The sequence below is a fragment of the Nicotiana tabacum genome, chromosome 6 (assembly GCF_000715075.1).
Source record: "Nicotiana tabacum cultivar K326 chromosome 6, ASM71507v2, whole genome shotgun sequence".
NCBI lineage: Eukaryota > Viridiplantae > Streptophyta > Magnoliopsida > Solanales > Solanaceae > Nicotiana > Nicotiana tabacum.
In genome coordinates, this window is record NC_134085.1 from 28,844,812 (window position 1) to 28,864,625 (window position 19,814).

Consider the following 19,814-nt stretch of genomic DNA (forward strand, 5'->3'; position numbering starts at 1 on the left):
AATGTCCAGATTAAGCCCCGTAATGCAAGCCTCATACTCCACCATGTTGTTGGTGCATGGAAATCTAAGCTTTGAAGATACAGGGTAGTGTTGACCTGTTTTTGATACCAAAACTGCTCCAATGCCCAATCCTTTGAAGTTTGCATCTCCGTCGAAGAACATCCTCCAACCGTCGTAAGCTTCAGTAATGTCCTCTCATAGGAATGATACTTCTTCATCAGGAAAATAAATTTTTAAAGGTTCATATTATCCTCCCACAGGATTTTCAGCAAGATGGTCTACCAATTCTTGTCCTTTGACTGCCTTTTGAGTTACATAGATGATATCAAACTCATTTAACAGTATCTGCCACTTGGCTAACTTACCAGTCGGCATGGGCTTCTAAAATATGTACTTCAGAGGGTCCATCCTGGATATGAGGTAGGTGGCATAGGCACATAAGTAATGCCTCAATTTCTGAGCTGTCTAGGTCAAAGCACAACAAGTAGTATATGGCTTCTTACTCAAGTAGTATATGGCTTGCTCCTTTCTCCCTGTCTCATCAGGTTGTCCCCAAATACAACCGAAGGCTCCATCTAATACAGATACATAGAGTAGCAAAGATCACCCAGGTTCCGGTGGGACCAGGACTAGTGGTGTGGACATGTACTCCTTGATTTTATCGAAAGCCTTCTAACAATCTTCGGTCCAACTTGTATTGGCATCTTTTCTCAACATCTTGAATATGGGTTCACATATAACTCTGGATTGTGCTATGAAACGACTGATATAGTTGAGACGTCCTAGGAAGCTCATCACGTCCTTCTTGCTCCTTGGTGGCGGTAACTCTTGAATAGCCTTAACTTTGTATATGTCCAGCTTGATCCCTCGATGGCTGACAATGAATCCCAATGGCTTTCCTTCAAGAACCCTAAATGCACATTTTTCGGGGTTCAGTTTTAAGTTGTACCTCCTTAACCTGTCAAAAAACTTTCTCAAGTCTGCTATGTGATCTACGACCCTCTTGGATTTGATAATGACGTCGTCAACATACACATCTATTTCTTTGTGTATCATATCATGGAAGATGGTTTTCATGGCTCTCATGTAAGTAGCCCCAGCATTTTTAGACCAAATGGAATCATCTTGTAGAAGTAAACCCCCCATGGTGTAATAAAAGCTATTTTCTTTGCGTCTTTTTCATCCATCCAGATCTGGTGATAACCCGTGAAGCAATCTACAAAGGATTGGAGCTCATGCTTGGTGCAATTGTTGATCAGGATGTATATATTTTGTAGTGGAAAGTCGTCCTTGGGACTTGCTCTGTTTAAGTCTCGATAGTCAACACATACTTTGACTTTCCCATCTTTCTTCGGAACCGGTACAATATTGGCTAACTAGGTTGGGTACTCAACTACTCTGAGGACTTTGGCTTTGATCTGCTTAGTAACTTCCTCCTTGATTTTCAGGCTCATATATGGTTTGAACTTTCTGAGTTTTTGCTTCACCGGCGGACACATTGGATTGGTAGGCACTTCCAACCTTAACATAATCCCAAGGTATGGCTTTGGAATTGAAAGGAGGCATGGTTGATACTTTCACTATGAAAGGGTGTGGCCACTTCAACCTCAAATGGAGCAGGTGTGGCGGTACAACCTCAAATGGAAGTGATGCAGTTATCTCAACCTCGACTGATGACTGCGTCTGTACCATAATAGGAGTGAGTGTGACTGCAAGTTTGAAGTGGTCGCCTTCTCGAATAAGCCCGATTGACCCCTCAGGATCCCATTCTTCATCTGTCTCTATCACATGTACCCCATCACCCCTATGATCTGGGAGAGGATTGTTGCGGACGTTGGGCGCAACTTCTTTTGCCTATATGACCTTGTTGTCAATCAATGTATGGATTTTGTCTTTCAATGTTTAGCACTCATCAATGGTGTGCCCCTTCATACCGGAATAATATACACATGTTTTATTTGGGTTGACCCATTGAGATGAGTTCTCCACTTCTACAACAGAAATAGGAGTGACATAACCAGCAGCTTTCAACCTTTCATACAGCTGGTCGATGGGTTCAACAATAGCGGTGTATTGTCTGGGTGGTTTACGATCAAAGTTAGGTCGGGGTTTCTGCTAATTTAGACGAGTTGAAGGTGAATGATAGTAGGCTGGCTGGATGTTATAAGTATGATAAGTGGTGGCGGGTTGAGAATATTTAGGAGATACGAGTTGGTATGTGGGTGGAGGTATTTGGTATGTGAGTGGAGATTTTTGGCCTTGAGCCACCATTACTGCCCCACGTCTTTCTTCTTCTATATACCGCCTAATTGCAATGCTTTGTTCGTGGCCTGTAGTGCCTCGAAATTTGTCACCATCCCGCTTTTGATACCTTCTTCAATCCTTTCCCCGAGTTTGATGATATTAGAGAACTTGTCATTCTCAATGACCATTAGTCTCTCATAATACTGTGGATCCTATGCCCTGACGAAGAACTTGTTCATTTGTTCTTCTTCTAGTGCTGGTCTGACCTTGGCTGCTTTCGACCTCCACCGAGTAGCATACTCACGGAAAGTCTCAGTTGGTTTCTTCTTTAAATTATGGATGTAGAAGACATCCGGTGCATTCTTCGTGTTGAACCTAAACCGGTCCATAAATTCGGATGCCATACTTACCCAATTGGCCCACTTCTTAGGGTTCTGGCTTATGTACCAGGACAGGACATCTCCGGTAAGACTTCTCATAAAGAGCTTCATTCGGATTCTTTCATCTTTTCCTACCCCACGAGCTTGGTGCAGTAAGTTCTCAAATGAACATTGGGATCACCTGTTCCGTCAAACATTTTGAACTTGGGAGGTTTGTAACCCTCCAGTAGTTCCATGTCCGGTTGTATGCATAAATATTCATAATTCAGACCTTCTATCCCTTTGCCTCCATCGATACCCTGAACTGGACTTGTCAGTTTCTTGAGTTCCTCGGCCATGTTCTTGATGAGTAGGTCCTTCTCAGCGGATTCTGGTGTATAGGAGATTGGTTTAGTAGAGTGAGGTATGGTTTCCACATATATAGGGTTGTTTTGGTGAGTGCCAGGGACTTAGGTGTAGTGGTGATCGTTGGTTGAGTTTTGAGGATCGAGAACGGGCTATGGTGTGTTCTAAGGAGTGTGATAGGTGTGGCTTGTGGGTACTAGATTAGTTGATGATGGTGTTGTGGTGGAGTTGGTATCGGTAAGGGATTGGGATTTTAAGGTGGAGTTGTATATTGATGTGGTGAGGGAGGGGATGATGGTTTGGTGTATTTTGGGGAGGCGCTGGGTTTTTGGTATTCTGTTGGTTAATATCGGGGACGTTCAGGGTGAGGAATAGGTTTGCTAAGTTGCGGACCTGCTCAAGTTCTCCTTGTAACTCCAATATCTTTTGTTCCAACCGTAAAACCAAGTCTGTTGGTGCCGGAGTACTCCGACCGTCTGAAGTTTTCGCATTCTCTGTATTTTCCTTTCGAATACCACTTAAGTCGTCCATCTTAGATTTATCTGTGCTTCTCGTACTACTTCGAGGAGGAGGAGGTAGAGGGGGAGGGCCTCTAGATCTGGTGTGATATACTGATGATGTCAGTATATGCGAATCAACCTTAGGGGATGAGAAAAACAAAGAATAAAGAAAAACAAAAGGTAAATAAGTCAGTAAGGGTTCTGAAAAGTTTGCGATATTTAAACACATATAGCGGGAATGTAAATTCGCATCCTAATTTGGGAGCCTCGTTGTGCCCGAGGTAGGCCTAGCGACAAAACGATTTGGAGAAATTTAGTGCCAATAATTGCCTCATTTCATTAATGTAAGAATAGACGACCTAAAACAACACTAACTAAGATAATGTTATGTTACATCTCGCGTTATTCGTACGTTAAGGTTTCTTCCTCAGTTAATTGACGTAAACTTGGGGATAAGATTATCTTGAGGTTAGCATATTTATGCTATTTATACCAAGCAATAAGTAAGTACCATGAAAGAAGGGTACGCGAGTTAAAGAAAATGAGTTTCATTAAAGGTTGTCGAATTTGGATAAAATAGGGTCCGAGCTATAATACCCAACACTTATGGACTAGTATCATGCAAGCTACCATATGACCACGGTAGTATAATGTATAAAGTATATTAAAAATAAGTAAAATTTTAAGTAATTTAAGACAAGATTTAATTATGTGGGTAATTGACTAATTATTGGATAATGGGATATTACCTAATTAATTAGGGGTATATTTAATAATGACTAAATGACATGGGTGGCAGCTCCTCCATTAAGATAAGGTGACTAATGTTTTTAATTAAAAGGTGGCATCTTGTGTAGTTACGTGTAAAGCATTGGTGTTGAGTAAGACTTTCCTAATTCAACCATTTTCAAAACCATTTTCCTTTCAACCATTTCCAAAAAACACAAGTTACAACCAATTTTGTAAGCTTTCCAACAGAACTCCTTTCAAACATTTTCCTAGCTCGGACAAACATCAATCAAGCAATTTTTCTAGCAAAATTTCTTGTAACAAAACAATTCCAACAAGAATTGTTGGAATCGTAGCAACATAGAATTTTGCGGTTCTAAAGAAGTACGGTGCAATCTTATTCAAGAATATCAAATGAATTTTTCCCTACTCCAGGTATGTTAAGGCTTAGCCCTTCCTTCATTTTGGCATGATCTCGTCATTATACAAGTTTGATAACGAGGCATAAAGAAAAATTCGTATCCCGAAACTTGCGTATATTTTGCTAGTCTCGCAAGTTACGTATATTTTTCTTATGTTTAATCCAAAAAAAATAAAATTCTTCGTAAGGTCAGGAAACATATCAAAACTTTATGAAGAATATAATCTCATTGAAGATTCATAATATTTAACTTTCGACAGAACAAAAAGTAGTAATCTTTACATGTCATCTCATTAAAACATCATGTATCTCTTTCTGTCACTTACTTTCGAGGTAAAATATCAAAAGTAATTTTGGACGTTTTGTTCAACTTTTGTTACACTATTTCTATTGTCACATTGTTTTTAAAATATAAGGGGAAGGGAGATAATATAAGAAGACAAAAAGGGAAAGGAAAATAAATGGGACCTAAATAACATGAGGTTGAAATTAGTCTCCAAGAGCCACACAACTAAGTAATGGGATTTTTGTTTAGTGATTTGATTTCTCGTACAGTTGAATCTCCATCGATTAAGACTATGTCCAATAATAAAACAATGGAGATATGGGTATTAGTTACAATATTCTCATTATCAAGATTTCATATTCAATTGAGTATTTCTTTCTTCCAGTCAAGAGAGCAGAGAGTCTATATATATAGTATTAAAAGTATTTTCATTACCATCGAGCTATAATCGATGGGCAGGCCCCTATTGGGAAACCTCTGATCAGATGGTAAGTTATATGGCGATCCTACTGTGGTCGAGCGCATATGGGCGAGCCCAATTGGTCGAGATACAGAGCCTAGTATGGCCGAGCGCTTATGAGCGAGCCTACTACGGCAGAGCAGATATATATGTATACCGAGCCTTATAGGGCCGGACAACTATTTTACTTACTATATTAAGAGAATTGAGTCAGTATTATCTGATGAGCATATCCACGAGTTTTCTTTGACTCCTAGTTGTTCTCAGTTGTTATATTATCGGTTCAGTTTCAGCTTTCAGTATATTGCCTTACATACTCGGTACATTATTTCGTACTGACGTCCCTTTCTGGGGACGCTGCATTTCATGCATGCAGGGTCAGACAGACAGACGGGTAGACCTCCTCAGTAGGTGTTACCCGAGATCAACTTTATCGGTAAGCTCCCCTTCTTTCAGAGTTACCGGGGCTAGCAGTGTGGTGTGTATCTTATGTATATATGTAGATAGGTTATGGGTAGGTCGGGGCCCTGTTCCGATCATAGTACATCTATTATTATAGGCTTGTAGATATGTCCTGTCAGTGAATACAGTATGTTGGACTGGTAGGCCCTGTACGTATATTTTGTTGGCTTGTCAGTTGTAGTAAATATGACGGCCTTGCCGGCCCAGCCTTATGTTGATGGTTAGTCAGCGTTAGTCTCTATTCAGTTTTATACTTTACATTCTACATTTTCTTGCAGCCCATGGCCAAAAATATGACATTACATGTTCAAAGTCTCTGAGTCACAGGTGATACACAAGGATAGTTGAGGCACTGAGTGCCAGTCACGCCCCTAAGCTTGGGTCGTGACAAAAAGTGGTATCGGAGCAGTTCTATCCTAGGAAGTCTACAAGCCATGTCTAGTAGGGTCTTGTTTATAAATGTGTGGTGCACCACATTATATAAGCAAGGGACTATAGGGTATCTAGGATTTGGTTACCTTTTTTTTCAAATCTAAATCGTGCTGTAGCACTGAGTTGTAGAAAATTTGAGTTAAACTTACGTATTGACATTTGCATGCACAGATGGCGATAACTAGGAAGACTACAACTAGTCAGAGGAGAGAACCAGCAGTAGGTGAGGGGACTAGCAGGGTACCCCCAACAGCTGGGGCCCAATCAGAGTCGTAGGGAGAGACCCCTACTCAGCGATTACCGGTTCCTCCGCCACCTAAGGAGATTCCTAGGGAGACCACACATCCAGTTCCCCCTCCGCTTCCATCAGATCAGGACTTGAGGGGTGTGGTGCATTTGTTGGCACAGTTGGTAGCTACCCAGCAACAGGCTAGGGCATCCTCTAGTGCAGGACCTTCTGAGGGATCTGGGAGTTCAAGGGTCCGAGAGTTTATTGCTTTGAATCCCCCAGAGTTCACGGGGACAGATCAGAGGGAGGACCCGCAGGATTTCATAGATCAGCTTCATAGGATTTTTCGGGTTATGCATACCATGGAGAAAGAGGCAGCTGAGTTAGCAGCTTTTCGACTCCGAGATATAGCCATCCTTTGGTATGGGGGATGGGAAAGGTCCAGGGGACGTAATGCTCCTCTTGCTATTTGGGAGAATTTTTCAAATGCGTTCCTTGACCAGTACTTACCATGAGAAATCCGACAGGCCCGACTCAATCAGTTTCTAGCACTCAAGTAGGGCAATATGAGTGTTCGAGAATATAGTCTCCGTTTTGACTCCATGGCCAGATATGCACCATCCATAGTTGCTACTATGCGGGATAGAATCCACAGGTTTATAGCGGGGTTGGCCCCAGAGTTGACCGAGGCGTGTGCCACCGCTGCATTACAGGATAGTATGGATATCTCGCGAATTCAGGCATTTTCCCAGAATATAGAAAGGGGTAGGCGTTGGCAGCAGAGTGCGGAGAGGACTGAGTTAGGCCAGCGTAAGAGGATGAGATTTGTCAGGTCGCAGGAGCAGTTTCAGGGGAGCTACCGGCCCCAGTACTTCAAACGACCACCTAGACCTCCGCCACCTCAGCTACAGGGGTACAGGTATGACCGTTATACTCAGTCAGGACCAGGTGAGAGCCCCCAAGCGTCAGGGTTGCAGCAACAACGAGGTTTGAGATAGACAGGGCCATTTCAGCCGCGATGTGCCATCTGCGGTCGAGGACACTTGGGCCAATGCCGAGCCAGTTCTGATGCTTGTTATACATGTGGACGTTCGGGGCATATGATACGAGATTGCCCAAATAAGGATTCTGGGGATATGGCGCAACCAGCGAATTCAGCAACAGGATCGGCTATGTTGGTGCATCCTTCAGGGCACGAGTCTCGGTCTTCGGCTGGTAGAGGTTGAGGTAGAGGTAGAGGGTTCAGTTTAGGTAGTAACCAGAATCGTATCTATGCACTAGCAGGTCGACAGGACCAAGAGTCTTCACCAGACGTTGTGACCGGTATGTTGACTATTTGTTCTCACAATGTTTATGCCTTGATAGACCTAGGATCTACCTTATCATGTATTACCCCATTTGTCGCGCGAAAATTTGGTATAGTGCCTAAAACACTAAGTGATCCTTTTACGGTATCGACACCGGTCGGAGAATCGATTATCGCTAGACGTGTTTACCGAGGTTGTACGATAACAGTTTGTGGTCGTCACACCTCAGCCGATCTAGTTGAAATAGAGATGTTGGATTTCGATGCTATCATGGGCATGGACTGGTTGGCAGCTTGTTATGCCACGGTTGATTGTCGAGCAAAGACAGCTAGATTTCATTTTCCGGGTAAGCCAGTCCTCGAATGGGTAGGTAATACAACGACACCCAGAGGCAGGTTTATTTCCTATTTGAAGGCAAGAAAAATGATCGCAAAAGGGTGCATCTATCATATTGTGCGAGTTAAAGATGCCGATGCTGAGAAATCTATACTTCAGTCTATTCCAGTAGTAAAAGAGTACACGAATGTATTTCCAGATGAACTTCTAGGTATTCCTCCAGAGCGAGAGATTGATTTTGCAATCGATTTGCTTCCGGGAACACAACCAATATCCATCCCTCCATATAGAATGGCACCTGCCGAATTAAAGGAGTTGATGGAGAAATTAAAGGATTTACTGGAAAAAGGTTTTATTAGGCCTAGTACCTCACCTTTGGGTGCACAGGTATTGTTTGTACGAAAAAAGGATGGATCGCTAAGGATGTGTATCGACTATAGGCAACTGAACAAGGCAACTATTAAGAATAAGTACCCCCTTCCAAGGATAGATGACTTGTTTGATTAGTTGCAGGGAGCTAGATGCTTTTCAAAGTTAGATTTGAGGTTGGGGTACCACCAGGTTAGAGTTCGGGAGAAAGATATTCCCTAGACCGCCTTCAGGACCTGATATGGCCACTTTGAGTTTCTTGTTATGTCCTTCGGGTTGACGAATGCACCTGCCATATTTATGGACTTGATGAATAGCCTATTCCAGCCATATTTGGATCTGTTCGTGATAGTCTTTATTGATGATATTCTGGTTTATTCACGTTCAGAGGATGAGCATGTGGATCACCTACGAGCAGTACTCCAAACCCTCCGCGATAATAAATTGTATGCTAAGTTTTCTAAGTGTGAATTCTGGCTAAAGTCCGTATCATTCTTGGGGCACATTGTATCCGACGGAGGTATAAAGGTAGACACTCAGAAGATTGAGGCTGTGAAATCCTGGCCTAGACCTACCACTCTTACAGAGATTTGTAGTTTTCCAGGCTTAGCAGGATATTATCGGAGGTTCGTAGAGGGGTTTTCTTCTCTTTAAACACCATTAACAAAGCTGACGCAGAAAGTGACTAAGTTTCAGTGGACAGAGGCCTGTGAGCAGAGTTTCCAAGAGCTTAAGAACAGATTGACCTCAGCTCCAATTCTAGCACTTCCAGATGGTCCAGATGGTTATGCCATGTATTGTGATGCCTCAGGTGTCGGGTTAGGATGTGTCCTAATGCAGCATGGAAAAGTAATTGCATATGCTTCAAGGCAGTTAAGGAAGCATGAGCAGAATTATCTGACCCACGACCTCGAGTTAGCTGTGGTTGTCCATGCACTTAAGATATGACGGCATTATTTATATGGTGTGCATGTTGATATATTCACAGATCATAAGAGCCTGCAATATATCCTCAAGCAAAAAGAGTTGAATTTGCGACAAAGACGATGGCTTGAATTATTGAAAGACTACGATGTTAACATTCTCTACCATCCAGGGAAAGCTAATGTTGTAGCAGATGCTTTAAGTCACCGATCTATGGGTAGCTTAACACATGTAGAGGCCGAGAAAAGACAATTGACAAGAGAGATTCATCAATTGGCTTGTTTGGGGGTTCGATTAATGGACTCTGGCAATGGAGGAGTTGTACTCCAAAATACTGCAAAATCATCTCTCATAGCTGAAGTAAATGAGAGGCAATACGAGGATCCAGAGTTAGTCAAGTTGAGAGAGCGGGTTCCACAATAGAAGAAGCCATTGTTAGAACTCAAAGGAGATGGGGTTCTCAGATACAAGGGTCGTTTGTGTGTTCCAGAGGTAGCAGGGCTACGAGACAGGATTATGTTAGAAGCACATTATTCATGGTATTCTATTCACCCTGGGTCGACAAAGATGTATCATGACATTAAGGATGTGTATTGGTGGAACGATATGAAAAAGAACATTGCCGAGTATGTCGCTCAATGCCCTAGTTGCCAGCAGGTGAAAATAGAGCACCAGAAGCCCGGAGGGCTAATGCAGACTATAGAGATCCCGACATGGAAATGGGAGGCGATTAACATGGACTTTATCACAGGTTTACCTCGTTCCCATCATAAGCTTGATTCTATATGGGTGATAGTCGATAGGCTCATGAAATCAGCTCATTTCCTACCGGTCAGATCTACCTATACAGCAGAGGATTACGCAAAATTATATATTAAGGAGATAGTGCGACTACACGGAGTACCCGTATCTATTATATCTGACCGTGGGGCCTAGTTTACAGCACAATTTTGGAGGTCATTTCAGAAAGGTCTAGGAACTCAAGTGAATCTCAGCACAACTTTTCATCCACAAACAGATGGACAAGCCAAGCGCACGATTCAGACGCTCGAGGATATGTTGCGAGCATGTGTGCTAGATGTAATAGAAGTTGGGATGAACATCTACCTCTTATCGAGTTTTCATATAATAATAGTTACCACTCCAGTATCCAGATGGCTCCGTACGAGGCTTTGCATGGGCGCATGTGCAGATCTCCCATAGGTTGGTTCGATGTTGGAGAATTTGGGTTATATGGGCCAGACCTGGTTCAACAGGCCATAGAAAAAGTAAAGCTTATTCGGGAGCGACTGTTGACAGCTTAGAGTCGACAGAAGTCATATTCTAACGTGCGGCGACGAGATTTAGAGTACGAGGTTAATGACTGGGTATTCTTAAAGGTGTCACTTATGAAAGGTGTAATGAGATTTGGAAAGAGAGGCAAGCTTAGCCCACGGTATATTGGGCCTTATAGGATCATTCGGAGAGTGGGCCAAGTAGCTTACGAGTTAGAATTGCCCTTGGAACTGGAGTCTGTTCATCCAGTTTTTCACGTATCTATGTTACGGAAGTGCATTGGAGATCCTACCCGAGTAGTGCCCATAGATGATGTACATAATACAGAGAACGTATCATACGAGAAAGTTTCGATTGCCATCCTAGACCGACAAATCCGCAAGCTGCGGAAAAAGGAGGTAGCCTCCGTGAAAGTACTTTGGAGAAACAATAAGGTGGAAGAAATGACTTGGGAAGCTGAGGAAAGCATGAAGTCTAAATATCCCTACTTATTTCCTCCTCCAGAAAAGGATCCGGCTGAGACACCATAATCATAAGGTATGTGTATAAATTCTTACATTGGTTATTATCGTTGGTCATGAGAGGCTATCGTCGTTATTCATAATTATGGTCCTGAGTGTCGTTAGATTATTAAGCTTCTACGGGGAGAGTTGGTAGTGGTGTTGTTACAGAGACGACCTTGCCGAAGTTATATAGATCATGGAGAGTTGAACATTCGAGGACGAATGTTTCTAAGGGGGGAAGGATGTTACATCTCGCGTTATTCGTACGTTAAGGTTTCTTCCTCAGTTAATTGACGTAAACTTGGGGATAAGATTATCTTGAGGTTAGCATATTTATGCTATTTATACCAAGCAATAAGTAAGTACCATGAAAGAAGGGTACGCGAGTTAAAGAAAATGAGTTTCGTTAAAAGTTGTCGAATTTGGATAAAATAGGGTCCGAGCTATAATACCCAACACTTATGGACTAGTATCATGCAAGCTACCATATGACCACGGTAGTATAATGTATAAAGTATATTAAAAATAAGTAAAATTTTAAGTAATTTAAGACAAGATTTAATTATGTGGGTAATTGACTAATTATTGGATAATGGGATATTACCTAATTAATTAGGGGTATATTTAATAATGACTAAATGACATGGGTGGCAGCTCCTCCATTAAGATAAGGTGACTAATGTTTTTAATTAAAAGGTGGCATCTTGTGTAGTTACGTGTAAAGCATTGGTGTTGAGTAAGACTTTCCTAATTCAACCATTTTCAAAACCATTTTCCTTTCAACCATTTCCAAAAAACACAAGTTACAACCAATTTTGTAAGCTTTCAAACAGAACTCCTTTCAAACATTTTCCTAGCTCGGACAAACATCAATCAAGCAATTTTTCTAGCAAAATTTCTTGTAACAAAACAATTCCAACAAGAATTGTTGGAATCGTAGCAACATAGAATTTTGCGGTTCTAAAGAAGTACGGTGCAATCTTTTTCAAGAATATCAAATGAAATTTTTCCCTACTCCAGGTATGTTAAGGCTTAGCCCTTCCTTCATTTTGGCATGATCTCGTCATTATACAAGTTTGATAACGAGGCATAAAGAAAAATTCGTATACCGAAACTTGCGTATATTTTTCTAGTCTCGCAAGTTACGTATATTTTACTTAATTTTAATCCAAAAAAAAAAAATTCTTCGTAAGGTCAGGAAATATATCAAAACTTTATGAAGAATATAATCTCATTGAAGATTCATAATCTTTAACTTTCGACAGAACAAAAAGTAGTAATCTTTACATGTCATCTCATTAAAACATCACGAATCTCTTTCTTGCACTTACTTTCGAGGTAAAATATCAAAATTAATTTTGGACGTTTTGTTCAACTTTTGTTACACTATTTCTATTGTCACATTTTTTTTGAAATATAAGGGGAAGGGAGATAATATAAGAAGAGAAAAAGGGAAAGGAAAATAAATGGGACCTAAATAACATGAGGTTGAAATTAGTCTCCAAGAGCCACACAACTAAGTAATGGGATTTTTGTTTAGTGATTTGATTTCTCGTATAGTTGAATCTCCATCGATTGGGACTATGTCCAATAATAAAACAATGGAGATATGGGCATTAGTTACAATATTCTCATTATCAAGATTTCATATTCAATTGAGTATTTCTTTCTTCCAGTCAAGAGAGTAGAGAGTCTATATATATAGTATTAAAAGTATTTTCATTACCATCGAGCTATAATCGATGGGCAGACCCCTATTGGGCAACCTCTGATCAGATGGTAAGTTATATGACGATCCTACTGTGGCCGAGTGCATATGGGCGAGCCCAGTTGGTCGAGATACAGAGCCTAGTATGGCCGCGCGCTTATGAGCGAGCCTACTACGGCAGAGCAGATATATATGTATACCGAGCCTTATAGGGTCGGACATCTATTTTACTTACTATATTGAGAGAATTGAGTCAGTATTATAAGATGAGCATATCCTCGAGTTTTCTTTGACTCCCAGTTGTTCTCAGTTGTTATATTATCGGTTCAGTTTCAGCTTTCAGTATATTGCCTTACATACTCGGTACATTATTTCGTACTGACGTCCCTTTCTGGGGACGCTGCATTTCATGCATGCAGGGTCAGACAGATAGACGGGTAGACCTCCTCAGTAGGTGTTGCCCGAGATCAACTTTATCGGTAAGCTCCCCTTCTTTCGGAGTTACCGGGGCTAGCAGTGTGGTGTGTATCTTGTGTATATATGTAGATAGGTTATGGGTAGGTCGGGGCCCTGTTCCGATCATAGTACATCTATTATTAGAGGCTTGTAGATATGTCCTGTCAGTTAATACAGTATGTTGGACTGGTAGGTCCTGTACGTATATTTTGTTGGCTTGTCAGTTGTAGTAAATATGACGGCCTTGCCGGCCCATCCTTATATTAATGGTTAGTCAGCGTTAGTCTCTATTTAGTTTTATACTTTACATTGTACATTTTCTTGCAGCCCATGGCCAAAAATATGACATTACATGTTCAAAGTCTCTGAGTCACAGGTGATACACAAGGATAGTTGAGGCACTGAGTGCCAGTCTCACCCCTAAGCTTGGGTCATGACATGTTACTAATGGCTCTTAGCCTTATTATATTTAAAAAAGCAAGTAAACCTAATCTACTTGGTCACAGAAGGACCCTCTCCAGACTAGATGCTCTTGTGGATCAGTTCCCCCAGCTCGCGCAGTTTCAGCAGTAAGAATGCCCTTGCCAAATGTCCTCTTTCATTTCCCTCAGCATTCTGATAATCAGTGACTCTCTTTCTCATTTTCCCTTACAATTCCATTAGACTGTACTCCAGATATTCCAGCCTTTCGCTGGATTTAACAACTCTCTCTTTCCACTCATTGATCATTTCCATGTCGGCCTTATGTTGCTCTATATGCTCAGTTTCAGACTCACGAATTCTTTTGCGCAGCTTGTTATACTTCACCTCTGCTTCGGCAAATTCATCTATGACCCTGTTTCTTGGACCAACCCTTGGCTCGAATATTCTTGCTAAATTATTATCCAACCTTGAGGGGTAAAAATATGTGTGACTGCATGATATCGATCCGTCTCGATGGTATCCTTTTCCACGATAATCTTCAAGTTCCACATGTGTTGTACTTCATTTTTATATGGGATGGCGTCACCATGGAAATCGGCTATGGAGTGGCTCATCTTAGCGACTCGCGGTATGACTTGTCTCCTGCCTGCCTGTCTCATAACCCTGAGGGGAGCATAAGGGTATATGCTCCTTAACCCAATCAACACCAAGTGTGGAACATCCCTGGATCTGATGATAAACTCATCGGTGGGGAACTACTCGAACATCCATTGAACCTGGTCCTCAGTTAGCTTGTTGAATATTGGTTGGGCAAACATGTGTGGAATATAGGTCATTCTCTTGGGATGATGAAATATGTGATCATTCCACGACCTTCGTGGAAATTCCTGATGGTATTGACCCTTTTGGAGATGTTCTAGCAGCCAAACTTACAGCAGCAAATTGTAACCCTCGAAGAATAACTTGACATGGGTTTAAAATTACAACTTTTGGAATCACATTTCTTATTACAAATACAACCTCTGCCCTAGTTTCTTGCTTAGGGATCTTTTGACTTTTATTTTACTATGACTGAGCCGTAAAGCTGCCTACGTACCCTTAACAGGGATCAGGTCAAATGTAGTTCACACTTGAATTTCCTTGTTGTTATATTATTCACTTCTTTTCTTTTCTCTTTTTCTTTTTTTTCCTTTTCTCTCTTTTTCGTTATTGATTCCAAAAGAGGGGTATGAAAGAAATAAATAAGGCTCGAAAAGGGGAACAAAGGGTAAAGTGTTTAGATAGTAGAACAAATTGCCTTCATCATTCCAATCTTCAAAATAATGCCAAATACAAACAATCAACAATTATACCAAAGAAATCATACATAATATCTTTTTACTGCATCAGATATGATAGCCATGTCTATGCATTTTACTTCGATATTTGTTGAACATAAAGCACCATTGGACAATATTCTGGTTACAATGAATGACCCTTGCTAATTTAGGGCGAACTTGCCTTTTGCCTCAACCTGATGTGGAAGGATGCGTTTCAGCACTTGCTGGCCCACCTCAAACTTCCGGGGATGCACCTTTTGTTGTATGCTCTTGCCATTCTCTTTTGATATAACTGGCCATGACATACAGCTGCCAATCTTTTTTCATCAATCAAGTTCAACTACTCCAGACGGGTTTTGACCCACTCATCATCATCAATCTCAGCCTCAGCGACAATCCGAAGGGACGGGATTTCAACTTCCGCAGGTATTACGGCTTCAGTTCCATATACCAACAAATAAGGAGTTGCCCCTACTGAAGTACGGACAGTAGTGCAATAACCCAGCAACACAAATGGTAATTTTTCATGCCACTGCCTAGAACCTTCTACCATTTTCCGAAGTATCTTCTTTATGTTTTTGTTGGCTGCCTCAACTGCTTCATTCGCCTTGGGACGATATGGGGTAGAATTGCGGTGTGTAATCTTAAACTGTTGACATACCTCTTTCATCAAATTGTTGTTAATATTAGCACCGTTATCTGTGATGATCACCTTCGGGATTCCAAATCGACAGATGATATTTGAGTGAACAAAATCGACCACTGCTTTCTTGGTCACAGACTTGAAAGTTTTGGCCTCAACCCATTTGGTGAAATAATCAATGGCTACCAGAATGAACCTATGCCCGTTGGATGCTGCTGGCTCAATTGGTCCAATGATATCCATGCCCCAAGCGACGAAGGGCCATGGCACTGACATTGTGTGTAATTCCGATGGTGGAGAATGAATCAAATCTCCGTGTATCTGGCACTGATGACATTTGCGCACAAAACTAATACAATCTCGCTCCATGGTGAGCTAATAATAACCTGCTCGGAGAATTTTCTTTGCCAACACATATCCGCTCATATGTGGTTCGCAGACTCCTGAATGTACTTCGGACATGACAGACGTAGCTTGTCTAGCATCTATGCATCTTAACAATCCTAGGTCTAGTGTTCTTTTGTACAAAACTCCTCCACTCAAGAAAAATCTGCTTGCCAACCGTCGAATTATTCTCTTTTGATCCCCCGTGGCTTGCACTGGGTGTATTCCCATTCTGATGTATTCCTTGATATCATGGAACCACGGTTCGGCATCCAATTCTTCTTCAATCATGTTGCAGTAAGCATGCTGATCTCATACTTGAATGTGCAAAGGATCGACATAGGCTTTGTCCGGATGGTGCAACATTGACGCTAGGGTAGCCAAAGGATCGACGACCTCATTATGGACCCTTGGAATATGCCTGAACTCCACTGATCTAAACCGTTGACAAAGATCATGCAAGCATTGTCTGTATGGTATGAGCTTCAGATCTCGCATTTCCTATTCTCCTTGAATTTGGTGCACCAGAAGATCTGATTCTCCCAAGACCAGAACTTCCCGGACATTCATGTCTGCAGCTAGCCTCAAACCCAAAATGCATGTCTTGTATTCAACCATATTATTGGTGCAATAAAACCGAAGCTGAGCCGTAACAGGATAGTGATGCCCTATTTCAGAAATAAGTACAGCTTCTATTCCGACTCCTTTCATGTTAGCAGCCCCATCAAAGAAAAGTTTCCAACCTGGTTTTTTGGCCTGTTCTAGTTCATCAATACGCATCACCTCTTCATCAGGAAAACAAGTCCTCAGTGGCTCATATTCTTCATCGACCGGGTTCTCGGCCAAATGATCGGCCAATGCCTGGGCTTTCATCACAATCCGAGTCACATAGATTATGTCAAACTCTGCGAGCAAAATCTGCCATTTTGCAAGTCTTCCTGTCGGCATAGGCTTTTGAAAGATATACTTCAATGGATCTAAACGCAAAATGAGGTAGGTAGTGTAGGATGACAAATAATGTTTCAATTTCTATGCCACCCAAGTTAGGGCGCAACATGTCCTTTCCAGGTGAGTGTACTTAACCTCATAAGCTGTGAATTTTTTGCTAAGATAATAGATGGCTTGTTCTTTCCTGCCAGTGACGTTATGTTGCCCCAGTACACAACCAAATGAATTTTCCAAGACTGTCAAGTAAAGAATCAAAGGTCTTCCTGGTTCTGGCGGAACCAGTACATGTGGGTTTATCAAGTAACCTTTTATCTTATCAAACGCTTCTTGACACTCATCAGTCCACTTGATCGCAACGTCCTTCTTCAACAACCTGAAAATAGGCTCACAAGTTGTCGTGAGTTGAGCAATAAACCTACTGATGTAGTTCAGCCTTCCTAACAGACTCATCACTTCGGTCTTGTTCCTCGGAGGGGGCAATTCTTGTATGACTTTGATCTTTGATGGTTCCAACTCGATGCCTCGCCGACTGACTATGAATCCTAACAGTTTTCCGGACGGAACACCAAATGCACACTTGGCAGGGTTAAGCTTGAGGTTGTACCTGTGAAGCCTCTAGAAGAATTTCCTCAAATCCTCGACGTGGTCGACCTAATGTTTTGATTTTATAATCACATCATATACATATACCTCAATCTCCTTGTGTATCATATCATGAAACATAGTAGTCATTGCTCTCATATAATTTTCTCCAGCATTCTTCAACCCAAATGGCATTACTCGGTAGCAATAAGTTCCCCATGGCGTGATGAAGGCTGTCTTTTCCGCATCTTCTTTGTCCATTAAAATCTGATGATACCCGACATAGTATTCCACAAAAGATCCAATCCCGCACTTGGCACAATTGTCAATCAGAATTTGGATATTGGGCAGTGGGAAGTTATCCTTCGGACTTTCTTTGTTGAGATTGCGGTAATTGATGCATACTCTGATATTGCCATCTTTCTTCGGCACAGGCACGACATTAGCCAACCAAACAGGATATCGGGTGACCCAGATAACCTTTGCATCCAACTGTTTGGTAACTTCTTCTTTAATCTTCATACTCATATTAGTTTTGAATTTCCTCAACTTTTGCTTGACGGGAGGGAATGCTGGATCAATAGGAAATTTGTGGACTACTAAATCAGTGCTTAAACCCAGCATGTCGTCATATGACCATGCAAAAACATCTTTGTATTCGATGAGTGCTTTGATTAACTCCTCCCAGATTTTTGGCTCGAGGTGGACACTTATTTTAGTCTCTCGAACATTGTCTGTGTCCCCTAAATTGATGGCTTTTGTGTCATCCAGGTTGGGTTTGGGTTTTTCTTCGAAGTGAATTAACTCCTTACTAATCTCTTCGAAGGATTCATCCTCATCCTCGTATTCTGATTCGTAATCACAATCTACTTCTTGAACTAATATTTCGCGGTCAGATTGATTTTTAAGACTGGGCTGAGGATTCCTTATGCATGCCATGTCATTAGAACCAGTGTAAAAAGAACTGTATAGAAAGGAAAACAAAAACAAAAGAAAAACCATCAGGAATGATGAAGAAAGGGAAATTGTATTTCATTGAATGATAAAAGATAACAAGGTTTGCACACTCAAACAGACTGAAAAAATGAAATTTGGATTGCAACCCTGGAAATATCCGTACAAACTTAAAGGAAAATCAAAGCGAACTACCAAGACTCCTTCCGAGTAGGGAGAGGAGTAGCCTTCCAATTATTAATCTTCATTTTTGGCCCGACAAATTGCACTTCCGCGTTGCTAGAACCCTCTCCAATTTCCACCATGTTTACACTATCGAACAACTTCTCAAATCTTTCAATCAACTCCTTGTCAGGATTAATCATAGAACTGGGAATTGCTGTCACTGGGCGACTCCTCATACCAAACTTGACAAATAATCTGGAAAGACGTGGGACCGGCTTTGGAAGGACCCATGCCCTCAGTTTCAATTTCCTGGCTCTTTTTATATCTGCGGTTGTGGGCTTGAATCCCAGACCAAATGTTCCCAAGTTCTCGGGAAGAGACACGGGCTGTATGATGCCTTGCAATGCTGATCCCAAACCCTTTCCTGGTACAAAACCATTCTTCAACATTTCATACGCTACCATGACTGAGGCGGCGTTTGTCTTCGAGTTCGGGATACATTTCCCCTCTGGAACTTTCTCGACTGACATTGCGTCAGAAACTTGGTAGACCCATGGTCCCTTGTCATCTTCCACTTTAATGAATGATACAATGGTGTTATTGTAAGCGCACAAATTATCTTCGCCGTGTACCACTATTTCCTGTCTGTCCCATTCAAACTTGACCATCTGATGGAGTGTCGATGGCACTGCTTTAGCGACGTGAATCCATGGTCGCCCTAACAGCAAATTGTAGGAAACAGCTATATCCAGCACTTGGAATTCCGTTGTGAATTCTACTAGACCTATGGTCAGCTCCAACATTATGTCCTCGACTGAGTCTTTGCCTCCGCCGTCAAATCCCCGCACACAGATACTGTTCTTATGGATCCTCTCCTCTTCTACTTTCAGCTTGCTTAGAGTGGAGAGAGGACAGATGTTCACACTTGAACCATTGTCAATCAATACCCGGGTAACCACGGCATCCTCGCATTTCACTGTCAGGTAAAGGGTTTGGTTATGCTCAGTACCCTCTACCGACAATTCATCAT

The 19,814-nt window shown here is 41.6% G+C and overlaps 1 long non-coding RNA gene across 1 annotated transcript; it reads left to right on the forward strand.

The window, feature by feature from the left end:
- Positions 1-11,939: 11,939 nt before the first annotated feature.
- On the forward strand, positions 11,940-13,656 carry LOC142181455 (uncharacterized). Its single transcript, XR_012710101.1, has 2 exons — positions 11,940-12,222; positions 13,330-13,656. It is a non-coding gene; the product is annotated as an uncharacterized LOC142181455 (long non-coding RNA).
- The last annotated feature ends 6,158 nt before the right edge of the window (positions 13,657-19,814 follow it).